General features: G+C 44.1%; 1 protein-coding gene across 2 annotated transcripts in view; it reads right to left on the bottom strand.

Moving 5' to 3' along the window:
* RELN (reelin) overlaps positions 1-12,901 on the bottom strand; it is a 444,047-nt gene that overhangs the window by 184,827 nt on the left and 246,319 nt on the right. The window lies entirely within an intron of this gene.

The raw sequence follows: 12,901 nt of genomic DNA, 5'->3' as shown, positions 1-12,901 counted from the left end.
TCCAGCTTTTGAGAAGAGTCTGTGTTTGATCGATCCTGCGTTACTCTATAAGTTACAGTTTTTAGATATTATATCAATGTCTTTCACCTAATTTAGGAAGATCTCTCTAGGAAAACCTACTGATCTTCTGAAGGTTAGAAAAGTTTCAGTTAGGACTGTTCAAATCTGTTGGATTTCAGAGGCAAATGACTAAAAACACACATGGTTATTCTCATAATTGTTTTTGTATAACTATGGATTGGATCAAGGCTCAGAACCTAACTTAAGAAATATCCCCAGATTTTTGCTATCACTGTGTCCTTCTTCCTAACCCTAGCGCTACACTACATGACAGCTACATATTTGCATAAAGAGATATTGGGTAAAATTTTCAAAAGAACTGAAGTTCTTTTGTCCTATTTTCAAAAGTGATGTAGGCTATTAAATCACTTATGCGCTTTTGAAAAATGTACTCATTACAAATGATTTGTATTACAGAACTATCTAGAGGCCTCAGCTGAAATCTGGGCCCCACTGTGCTAGGCACTGTAAAAATACAAAGTAAGGGACAGTTCCTGCCCTGAAGAGTTTACAGTCTAAATAGACAAAGGGTGGGAGTGGAAACACAGGCACAAAGAAGTTGCACAGCAGATCAGAGGACAAAACCCAGATCTTCTAACTTTGAGTCCAGTGGCCAAGTTACTGGACCATGCTGCCTCTCAAGATACAAATATTTGATTTCAGTTTTATAAGTGTGGTACAATAACACTCCAGTTTACATAGGTCTGCAGGGACATATGAAACTTTCATAAAATAAGATCAGTAAAACTGGGGGAATGTGCAGGAACCCATTAAAAGACTGGCAGGGGAACGGAGAGACACAAATCTGGGTTAAAAATTTGGGGTTCATAAAAATCAGGCTTCTTTCCTATTTGTTTATGTCAAAAATTGTCAATCAACAAATATTATCCTATTTCCCTGACTGTATGGCTTTCTTTTGCTTGAAAAGAAGAACACAGTGTAACTAAGTGATACAATTTTGCCATTCAGAAAGCATCAACAGGAAACATCAGTGCTACATTCCCCAGTGTAACAGATTTTTGGCCTCAGTTGTGGATAACATCTTCCTGAGGTTGATCCTCACACGCCGATGTAAATGTTAGTGGCTTCACCTCTGTGTTTTTAAAGTATTCTCAGTCACCTTTACCATCACTTAATTAGGTTTTTATTAAAGATGAGCACTGATGCACCTCTTCGTAATATCTCTCTGCGGCCTAATGGCCCTGATGATTCTTTCAGACAGCTGTAGCCACACAATTAAATTTCTGGCAGTATTGTTTACAGTGGAATGAATATACTGGGCATTTGGGCAATGCCAGCTTGCAAAGGGCTGGTGGCAGATGGAAAGAAATCTGCCCAGTATGCCTCACCTTTCCATGAGCAGAGTCATCAATTTCCTCCATTAAGGAGTTGTCACTCGGCCCACCCAGCTGGAAGAACATTCCGGATAACCAGGCTGGCTGGTGGTACACAATTCAAATACAAAATGCACTTTAAAAGAAAACTAAAATATTGTTTGTAGGCCAACAGACAATGCATTACTTTGACCGCAGCCAATTTTTTAATGACTGTAATATTTTAAGTGATTATTTTTGCCACTTCAGATTGCTCCTTAGAGATGAGAGGTTTTTTTAATTAAAATCTAGGCAGTGCAAACAGATGAGATTTGAGAAGCAGAGGAAAGAGAAATAGAATGAAGAAAATTAATTAAAGCTGCGTTATTGGCAGAGTCATAAATTTGATATTGTGTCTTGCTGGGAATGAGTTATGTTGGTATTTGGAACTTCAAGATTTTAAATGTGATAGCAGGTAGGTGGATTGAACTGATGTTAATACAATTCTAATTCACATACAATTTCTTGCCTTGCTAACATATTTAAACGTATAATTGCCATCATTCAGAACTAAGCAGTTATATGATTTTGACTATGAGGATTTCCGGGTTGAAGTCCTTCTTACCGCTAAAGGAAATATTACTATAGGATTGGACAGATTTCCCCATTAGGTAAATAAAGATTCTAACATTTTCCACATGTTAGATATTTAGATAATTTACAGCAAGTTACAAAACTGAAAACGTGGCTAAGAAAGCAGACCAGGTGCAAGCAGGGTTACAGTGCACTTTCCCCTTTCAAAACAATAGGTTGAAACTTGCTCTGTAATGTGAGGAGAGGCAGTTTATAAAGTGTGATTTTGCTCATCATTTCTTGTTACAGATTGTCATTCAAATGGTATCACTAGAAACAATTTGCCTTTTTATGAATCAAGCAACATTAATTCTTTATGTGGAGTATTTTATGATGCATGTATGAATTGACTGTAGAACTAATACATTGCAAACTTGGGATTAAAACTATTTTCAGCAATGGTTTGAATGGTTTTTTAAATGGTATGTGTGCAGATGTGTTAGAACCACTGATGTTTTAGTATTCCAAATGTGTTATTCTACAGTAGTGAGCCTGATTCTGATCTCGTTTACCTGGGTAAAAATCAGAAGTAACTTTATGGAAGCCAGCATAAAATGATGTGAACGGAGAATCAGTCCCAGTAGTTTGATCTCTTCTACATTTCACTAGTGTTACTTCATATTGATTATATTATGCTGTATCACACGGTGAACTGTGAAGGCCAGATCCTTTGTTGTTTACAGTGACTAACTCAGCGTTTCTCAAATGCGGCCACCGTGGCCACATGTGGCCACCAGGGGGTTTTCTTGCAGCTACAGACTCCTGGACTATGACTGGGAAGGGGGCAAAGTAGAGCCCCTCCCCCTCCCTGTTGCTCCTGGATGCACCACCTTGGTGATGATTGCTGGGGCTGCCAGCAGGGGTTGGGCCCTGCCCCCCTCTGTAGACACTTGGGGCACAACGCTGGAGAAGCAGGCAGCCAATGAGTTTCCCACCTTCCCATGGGTGGTGGGGCTCAGGCTTTAGGCTTCAGCCCTGAGGTGGTGGACTCTGGCCTCAGGGCTTTGGTCTCCAGCACCAGGTTCTAGCTGCGAAGCAGCAGGCCCCAGGCTCTGGGTGCGCAGCTTCAGGCTGTGTCCCTGGGTCCTGTCCCCTGGCCATGGGGCATTAGGCTCCGCTCCCCCTCCCCCGACATTGACTCCCCCGACCACCCACCCGGGGCTTAATTTGTCCCCAGGTTTGTGGGGCTGAGTAAGTCTGCTGTGAAAAGGGATACTTGTATGTTTGTTGATATCACTTTTCACAACAGACTTATTAGATAGCAAGAAATAAATGGATGTGTCTATGTGCATATTTATTTGTTTTTCCTAAACCTAATTAAGTATTTTAGGAAAAAGTGTGAGAGGGGCCACCAGCCAGAGTTGGTGGCTGTACTCTGAGGTCACCAAAACATTTGTCCTGAGGAGCCCAACCTAGGGGCTGTAAAGCTAATGAATCCAGCCACTGGAGATCTCCTCAGTGAAAGGGGATTCCCTAATTGCCACAGAACTGGAATATAAAGTCTATGCCATTCACCCTCACAGTTCTAGTGTACAGGATGTGGGCTGGACTATGCTGCACTCTAATTATTCTCAGCTGTCAGAATGGCCCAAGGAGTCATAAACAGCCAACTGTAAGGCCTGGTTTACACATAGTTATTTTACCAATGTAACTATTTTGGTCAAGGTAGTGATTTTTTTTTACCCAAATAGTTAAATTGGTAGAACCTCTCATGTGAACACAGTTATACAGGTATTAAGGTGCCTTATACTGGTACAGCTTATTCACATAAATGTACAGGAATAAGATATACAGGTATAAGCACCTTAACACCTGTATAACTGCATCCACATTAGGGACTTGCACCACTTTCAAATTGATATAGTTAAAGCAGTACAAAAACTGTGTGTTGACAAGCCTGTAGTTAGAGCAGTCCTGAGGCTGCTCTGATTTCTCTTGAGGCAGTGGTCTCCAACCTTTATGTGGCCAGTAGCACATTCATGTTTTCAGAAGAGTGGGGTGGGCGCCAACAATTTTGCAAGGCTTATTTTGTATTTGTACATTAAATAATGCAAAAAACATCATATTTAATATTACATAATATATGAATCCATAAGATAAAAAAGGTAATTTTACATGTAAAAGGTATTAATTAAATTATTCGGCAATTACTCTTTCACCTTACCATGGGAATTTGCTCTTTTTTATCTATCTGTAAGAAAAATTAAGGCGTTTTTACAAAATAAATATCATAAACATTCGGTCCATTCTGCAAAGGTGGAGTGTTTGGGTTTTTTTGTTTGTTTGTTTGTTTGTTTTTGGCAGCAGTTCTGGGCAGTGCAGAGAGAAGCCTGAGAGAAATGGCGAGGACAGAGAACACCGGCGCCCGCAGGCCTGGAGTACTCTGTCCCCAGCAGGCGCGGGGCCCCGGCTTCTCTCCCCTGCTGGGCACTAGGTGGGCCCCAGGCCTGCCGGGGACAGAGAACACCGGCGCCCACAGCCTGCAGCCCCGGAGTTCTCTGTCCCCAGCAGGCACCGGGCCGCGGCTTCTCTCCCCTGCTGGGCACTAGTTGGGCACCCATAAATGCCTCGGCAGGCGCCATGGCACCCGTGGGCACTGCGTTGGGGACCACTGTCTTGGGGGGTTGAGAATACAGGAGGCACAAAGGTAGATTCAGTCAACATTGTCTCTTTCGCTCTTTTCTTGCAAGCAAACACAGCTAATACAGATCAGAGACTTGGTTCCTCAACCTACTGTTTGATATCATTTTTAAAAACTACAAAGGAAATATACAATGTTGTTCATTTGAAATAAATAAATAAATAAATAAATAGAGCATAATCAGTTCACAATGGTACAAATATACTAAAAAGGTCAACGCCAGAATGTTGGTGGTGAAAAAGATCACATGATGAAAAAAATGTGTCAGTCATACTGCTTAATTGAGCGCTCAATGAAAATTTGGAATTCTGATCTGGATTTGCTATTGTGGAGTAGTTTAGCCAGTCTTTTTGCCAGTGTCTTGTGAGTTTGCATGCATGACTTCTCCACTTGCTGACACCCAGCAATACACATTTAAGAAAAAGATGTGGAAAAATCCGGGATCTAGGATTGTGCAAATCACTAAAGCACTATGAGTGGAGGGTGAGGATGTGAGTTTAGCCAGTCAGTTGATGAAACTGCCACATGTGGCACAGTAACTGGCATATCTTTGTCATACATGGCAGATGCCTGCTCAATTAAGGAAGAAATTGTGATTTACAGATGTACTTCCAAGGTATTTTTCTGAGTGCAAACTTTGATCCCCGCCCCCCTTGAACTGGCACATTTTTTTAAAATTTAGATTGGAGTGAATGAAGTCAATCTTCATGGTACACACCATGCCTGGGCACACATGGCAGAAATATTTGGAAAAGCATGCAATGTATGTACAAAGCTGTTTCATAATTAACAACATCGGGGACATGCACACCGGGAGAGTATCCCACAACAGGGTGCTCACACTATCCTCAAGGAGATAATACACTGAGAAACATTTTAAAAACAATCCATAGTGCTCAGCACATCTCTTACAGCATTAGCCTATTTGATATGGATAATAACTGGAGATATACCAATCTCCTTGAACTGGAAGGGACCTTGAAAGGTCATTGAGTCCAGCCCCCTGCCTTCACTAGCAGGACCAATTTTTGCCCCAGATCCCTAAGTGGCCCCCTCAAGGATTGAACTCACAACTCTGGGTTTAGCAGGCCAATACTCAAACCACTGAACTATCCCTCCCCCCTTAAGAGTGGTTGGATACCTGTCTTTATCTCTCCTTTTCTATCAGAAAGAAATATGGATGATTTCCTGTTCTCCCAATGTCGGCTGCTGTAAGGAGCAAGTACATGGTGAAGCACTTGTCAGATTGATATGCAAACGCATAGATTTGCAACTGCTGATCTATTTGAAAAACATGCCATATTGCAGCTGCTTTGTTTAGGTTGGGTCATAGGGTGGGAGTGTATATGAGAAAGAATGAATATGTGAAATGCCCACAGTACATATACCGTATTTTCCGGCGTATAAGACGACTTTTTAAACTAAAAAACAACCCCCAAAAATCGGGGGTCGTCTTATACGCCGGGTATAAACAGCTTCGGCTGAGCCAATCCTGGGAGGGGTCTCACTGGTGTATTCTATTAATGCATACAAAGCCTGCTCGGATTGGCAAAGGTTGTAATAGCCCGCCTCTCTGACTCAGCCAATCCGAGCAGGCTTAATAGATGACACCGCTCCCGTGAACGCTCCGCCCTCCTTCTCCTCCCCTTCCCCGGCTTCCCGCGAATCAAATGTTCACGGGAAGCCTGAAAAAAGGAGCGGGCAGGTAAGCCGGGCGTGTGGGGGAGGGGGCGGGACGGCTCCTCCTGGCCCTGGCCGAGCGCCTCAGCTCGGTCCCAGCCAAGCACCCCCGGCTCGGGCTGGTCCCACCTGCGCGGCTCGGACCTGGCCCAGCTCGGGCCCCGCGGCTGTGGCTTGGGCCCGGCCAGGGGAGTCGGGCCCCACGGCTGCGGCGCCAGTCCCGGTGTCGGCCCGGGGAGCCGGGCCCCGCGGCTGCGGCGCCAGTCCCGGTGTCAGCCCGGGGAGCTGGGCCCCGCGGCTGCGGCTGCGGCTCCGACCCTGGCCCCCGGGAGGGGTAAGAGGCCAGGGCCAGGGCCGGGACTGGGGCGGGGGAGGAGGGGTTGGATCGGGCAGAGGTTCTGGGGGGGCAGACAGGGGATGGGGAAGGGGGGGTTGGGTAGGCGCCACGTGGGAGTTCCTGGGGTCTGTTGGGATGGTGGTGGATGGAGTCGGGGCAGTCAGGGGACAGGGAGCGGGGCAAGTTTGGCAGGGGGTGGGTTCCTGGGGGGGAGTTAGGGTTGGGGGTCTTGGGAAGGAGTGGTCAGGGGACAAGGAGCAGGGCAGGGGGGGTTATGGGTTGTGGTTTCTGAGGGGGGGCAGGACGTGGGTGGGGGGTGTACTCACTGGGCGGTTCCCTACCGGGTCTTCGGTGGTGGGTCCTTCAGCCTCGGAAGGGGGGGGTAGTCTTATACGGCGAGTATAGGCCAAAACCTATATTTTAACTGGAAAATTAGGGGGTCGTCTTATACGCCCAGTCGTCTTATACGCCGGAAAATACGGTAAAAGCTTTTTATTTTTGTAAATGTTCTTTCTTTTTTTTCTTTTTTCTTTCTCTTTGGGTTTCTTTCCCTTTTTCCTATGAAATTAGTCAGCCTTATGGTGTAATTTTTCAAGTAGTTTTGGAGAGGAATAGAACGCTCGTCCCACACTGAATTAGTTATGCAATAAAGTGTTTCTGACAAATAATAATGTCCAGGAACTCTGACTGATGTTTGGAAGTGTCAAATAATTTGATGGGGGAAAGCCATTGATGGACTGGAGTGGACTTCAAGCAAGATTTCAATGTCAAACCACACAAAATGCTAATTGATGGGGTGGGGGGCATAAAAATGATAGGTACAGATATTTGTATGGACATAGCAGTTTGGACATCAGAACAAGGGTCTTGAGGATCTGAAATGGAAAATATGGGAGTGCTGCAAAGACCTGATTTTTTGGGACTGATTAAGACTGATTTTGTGAACTGCAGATAGCCAGTATGGTGATGAAATTTGATGATACTGCATTGGCCACCCAAGATTACACCAAAATCAAGGTGGCCATTGTTGATGCCCTGAACATCTTGCCTGAAACCTACCAGCAGAGGTTCTGCAGTGAGAATTCCTGTTTGGGGCTAGGCCGCAGGCCATTGCCCAAAGTCTGGAGGAACATTGCTGGTGGCGGGTCCAGCCAGAGAAATGCACAGGGGTTCAGGTGGAGGAGAAGATCATCATGGAGCTGTTCATGCAGATCCTTCCCACAAAGGTGTGTGAATGGGTATTGAGAGACAGTCCCAAAACTTTGGCAGAGACCATCGCTCTGGCAGAGAATTATCTGATGTCCCATGGGTCCGAAGTAGAGACACCAAAGATCAATTCAGCACATCACCAGGGCCTATACACTATGGAGCCTCAAACCCTGCTGAAGGTGTCCTGGGAAATGTGGGCACCCAACCCAATAGAAAGAAGTACAAAGACCTTGAGAGAAGCCCAGAAGCCCACTCTCAACTGGTAAGGAGGGATCTGGGCCTGGCAGAGTGACCTCAACCAAAGGGCCCAGTGTCCTTGGTTGAATTAAGGACTGAACCACATTCTACTGGGGGGGCCTGTTTTGCATCAGGGCAACAAGTGTATATCCACCCTCAACTTAATGAAGGAGTATTGGCAGATCCTCTTGATGCCTGAGGCTAACGAGAAGACCGCCTTCTTCACTCCATTTGGATTATATCAATCTAAGATGATGCTCTTTGAGCTCGATGGGGCTGTGGTTGATGGATAGAGTGTTGCAGCTGTCTGGAACACGTGCAGTGCCCTACATCAAAGATATTGCAGCCATCTACAGTGAAGGGTGGGCTGACCATAAGGCACTTTACAGCAGTACTACTTCTTCTTTGTATGGCAATAGTGGAACAGTGAAAGCAACAGCACGACTACAGTTAGATCTTAAGGTCTCTTATCCAGTCCAGAGCAGAGGGGGTAGCCATGTGACTGGCCACAACACCTTCAGGATGAGCTCAGACAACAGTACTCCTAAGGAGGCAGGATTGACAGCCAACCCAACCAAGTGCCGACTGGCCACCCGGGAATTCACCTACCTGGGATATGCAGTGGGAGGGTGACAGTTATGCCCTCTAGTGGACAAAGTCCAAGCCCTAGTGGACTGCTCTACCCTTTCCATTGAGAAGCAAGTTAATTTGTTCCTGGGATTAGCAGGGTACTATTGGCGATTCATCCCAAACTTCACCACCCTTGCTGCTCCCTTAACAGACCTGATCAAAAATTCTGCACCCAAAAGGATCTATTGGATGACAAACTGCGATGAGGCATTCAGAACACTGAAAAGCCAGTTGAGCCAGAACCAGTGCTGTTCCATCTAGACCTCACAAAGCTGTTTGTCTTACAAACCAATGCATGCAATGTCAGGCTCAGAACTCAGAGGAGAAGAACATCCCACCCTTGTCCTCAGTAGAAAGTTGCTCCGACAGGAGGTTGCATACTCGGGATTGAGGAGGCAGCCCCTGGTAGTGAAATTCCAATGTCCTGTGATATTACTTATGGGGGCAGCTCTTCCATCTAATAACTGACCATGCACCAATCCAATGGCTGAACTTCATGAACAATCAGAACCTATGCATCATGTAATGGTACCTCTCGCTGCAGCTGTATAACTTCCAGGTGTCTGACTGTGCAGGTGTGGAAGATAAAAATGTGGATTTCTTTTCATGGGACAGAGGAGACCCAGAGCAGCTCTATGGCACCACAGCTCAGGGTCTGAGGAAGAGGGGGTGTGATGTGGTATACAAACCCCACATCGGGGCCAGGTAGCCCTGCTCTTAAAAGGCTGCTGAGCATGCTAGAGTTGGAGGAGTGGGTTAAAAGTACTCCGAATCCCAGACAATGGGTGGTGGGAAGACTGCAGGAGAGAAGAATCCTTCTCCAAGGAGGTTAGACAGAAGGTGGAGCCTGAGAGGGGACCACATAGCAGGTAAGGTCCTCTGCAGCGCCTTCCCCAACCATCACCCACTTTAAAAAGCAGCAGGTGTTGCAGCGCCCTGCTCAGTTTGTGAAACTATTGACTGATTGGACTACAGGAGCCTTACCCCAAACAGATGGGGCATATAGGTAGGAAGTAGCCCAGGGTGGCAGACCTAGGTTTTCTATGGGGAGGAACCTGCCAATGTTACTTCCCACAGGGCTCTGGGTTGGGATCTGGTGGAGAGGAAGGGCCCCAGGATTCCCTACCATGCTCCACTAGCCACTACACCACCCAGACTTTCAAGCTTCTAATCACATGGGAACAAATGTCACCTGGTGATTAGATTGACAAACTCATTTAATTTATCACCTAAAACAGAGTACAGGTTTAGAAAAATGTAAAGTTAGTGAACTAATCCACTTTCTTCTCTGGCATATGCAATGTTGGTTTTGAAAGGGATTTTTGACAAGAAGCATTATGTGAAAAACAAGAACAGAAAATGTGGAAATGGCAGAAGTGCTAAGTGATCTTTTTGTTTTAGTTTTCACCAAAATGGTTAGTAATGGTGGGACAACTAACAGTGAATGTAAGTGAAAATGAGGTAGGATCAGAGGCTAAAATAGGGAAAGAACAAGTTAAAAATTACTTAGACAAGTTAGATGTTTTCAAGTCACCAGGGCCTGATGAAATACATCCTAGAATGCTCAAGGAGCTGACTGAGGAGATATCTGAGCCATTAGCAATTATCTTTGAAAAGTCATGGAAGACAGGCGAGATTCCAGATGACTGTAAAAGGGTAAATATAGTGCCAATCTATAAAAAGGGGAATAAGGACAACCCAGGGAATTACACACCAGTCAGCTTAACTTCAGTACCCGGAAAGATAATGGAGCAAATAATTAGGCAATCAATTTGCAGACACCTTTGCAGAAGATAATAAGGTGACAAGTAACAGTCAGCATGGATGTGTCAAGAATAGATCGTGTCAAACAAAGCTATTAGGGCAGCAAGCCTTGTGGATAGGGGAGAAGCGGTAGACGTGGTATATTGTGACTTTAGTAAGGCTTTTGATACTGTCTCTCATGACCTCCTCTTAAACAAACTAGGGAAATACAACCTAGATGGAGCTACTGTAAGGTGGGTACATAACTGGTTGGAAAACCATTCCCAGAGAGTAGTTATCAGTGGTTCACAGCCAAGCTGGAAGGGCATATCGAGTGGAGACCCACAGGGATCAATTCTGGGTCCGTTCTGTTCAATATCGTCATCAATGATTTAGATAATGGCACAGAGAATACACTCATAAAATTTGCGGACCACGCTGGGAGAAGTTGCAAGTGCTTTGGAGGATAGGATTAAAATTCAAAGTGATCTGGACAAACTAGATAAATGATCTGAAATAAATAGGATGAAATTCAATAAGGACAGATGAAAAATACTCCACTTAGGAAGGAATAATCAGTTGCACACATACAAAATTGGAAATGACTGCCTAGGAAGGAGTACTGTGGAAAGGGATCTGGAGGTCATAGTAAATCACAAGCTAAATATGAGTAAACAGTGTAACACTATTGCAAAAAAAGCAAACATCATTCTGGGATGTATTAGCTGGGGTGTTGTAAGCAAGACACGAGAAGTAATTCTTCTGCTCTACTCCATGCTGATTAGGCCTCAACTGGAGTATTGGGTCCAGTTCTGGACACTACATTTCAGGAAAGATGTGGAGAAATTGGAGAAAGTTCAGCGAAGCAACAAAAATGATTAAAGGTGATTGAAAAAATTGGATTTGTTTAGTCTGGAGAAGAGAAGACTGAGAGGGGACATGATAATAGTTTTGAAGTACATAAAAGGTTGTTAAAGGAGGGTGGAGAAAAAAATGTTCTCTTTAACTTCTGAGGATAGGATAAGAAGCAATGGGCTTAAATTGCAGAAAGGGTGGTTCAGGTTGAACATTAGGAAAAACTTCCTAACTGTCAGGTTGGTTAAGCACTGGAATAAATTGCCCAGGGAGGTTGTGGAATATCCATTATTGGAGCTTTTTAAGAGCAGGTTAGACAAACACCTGTCAGGGATGGTCTAGATAGTACTTAGTCTTGCCATGAGTGCAGGGGGCTGGACTAGATGACCTCTCGAGGTCCCTTCCAGTCTTATGATTCTATGATATATAACTTTTCATTTGCTAAATTACCCAGTTTTTGCATGAAGTTTAACCATTGTTGTGTGCTGGTGCTACACAAGTGTAATTTAAAAAAACCCAACAACATATAGTGCTGCTTGCTAAACATGTATGTGCTGGTTATGTGTCTTTCAGGTATAGTAAGTGATGAGTTTTTGCAACAAAAATTACTGATAGTGTGCATCCAACTGCTATTTTTTTTGCTCTTTTTTCCCCTTCTAAAATCCTAAGCCTATGGGCCACATCTTTTCCATGTTCAATTCCTTTAAACAGAAACTTTGCAACTGCTTAAACTGATATGTGAAAAGGAATCTTTAGCTCCTGATAAAAAAATTAATTGTATTCTTAAATAGAAATCTTGTTGCCTGACTCTGATACCCATACTCTTGAGCAGTTGTCTTCAGTGAGACTTCTTATGGAGTGAGGTATTATTCAACATCAGTGAGGGCATTACAATATGGCCACTGGACTTAAAAAACACTAGTCTCCGTCAGCTGATAGGAGCAGTATCTGACGCACATCAGTCCTTCCTTTACTTCAACATCGTCTTAAATGGTGAACTGGGGTTATGTATTCTTAAACATCACTGATGAGATTGAAAGCACAATAAAGATAAAAACCACTATAGGAAATGACTGACTAAATATACTAAACAAGCAGCACAGGATTACATTCCAAAATCCCATATGCAGAATTTTTCAATTTAATGTAAATTACTTTACTGAAGCAAAAAAGATGATTGCACTTTATCATGTACTATGAGTAGATTGCAACGTATAGTAGAAACAGCATTTATTTCTACAAAGGCTTATCAGAGGCCATACAAGTCTTATTATGGGGGGAAAGAATGAAGCCATAAACACTACCTCACTGCCCTGAATTCCACATCTGTTTCCTGTGCACTTGCCAAAACACTACCAATATCATTAGTGAACTTTGACGACACCACTGCTTTTTTTGTGAACGAGTAATAAGATGTTAACAGCAAGTCATTTGCTATTCAAGTTTTCGTATATTTTGCAGCATGAAGGGGAAGATTCTATCAGCTTTCCGCACAAAGAGATCTCACTGAAGTCAATGGGAGTTCTGTGCAGGGAGAGGTTGTAGAATCAGGCCGATGGAGAG

The sequence above is a fragment of the Mauremys reevesii genome, linkage group 1, assembly GCF_016161935.1.
Source record: "Mauremys reevesii isolate NIE-2019 linkage group 1, ASM1616193v1, whole genome shotgun sequence".
Lineage (NCBI taxonomy): Eukaryota > Metazoa > Chordata > Testudines > Geoemydidae > Mauremys > Mauremys reevesii.
The sequence above is the reverse complement of the archived record's forward strand: the minus strand, read 5'-3'. Positions and strand labels throughout refer to the sequence as shown.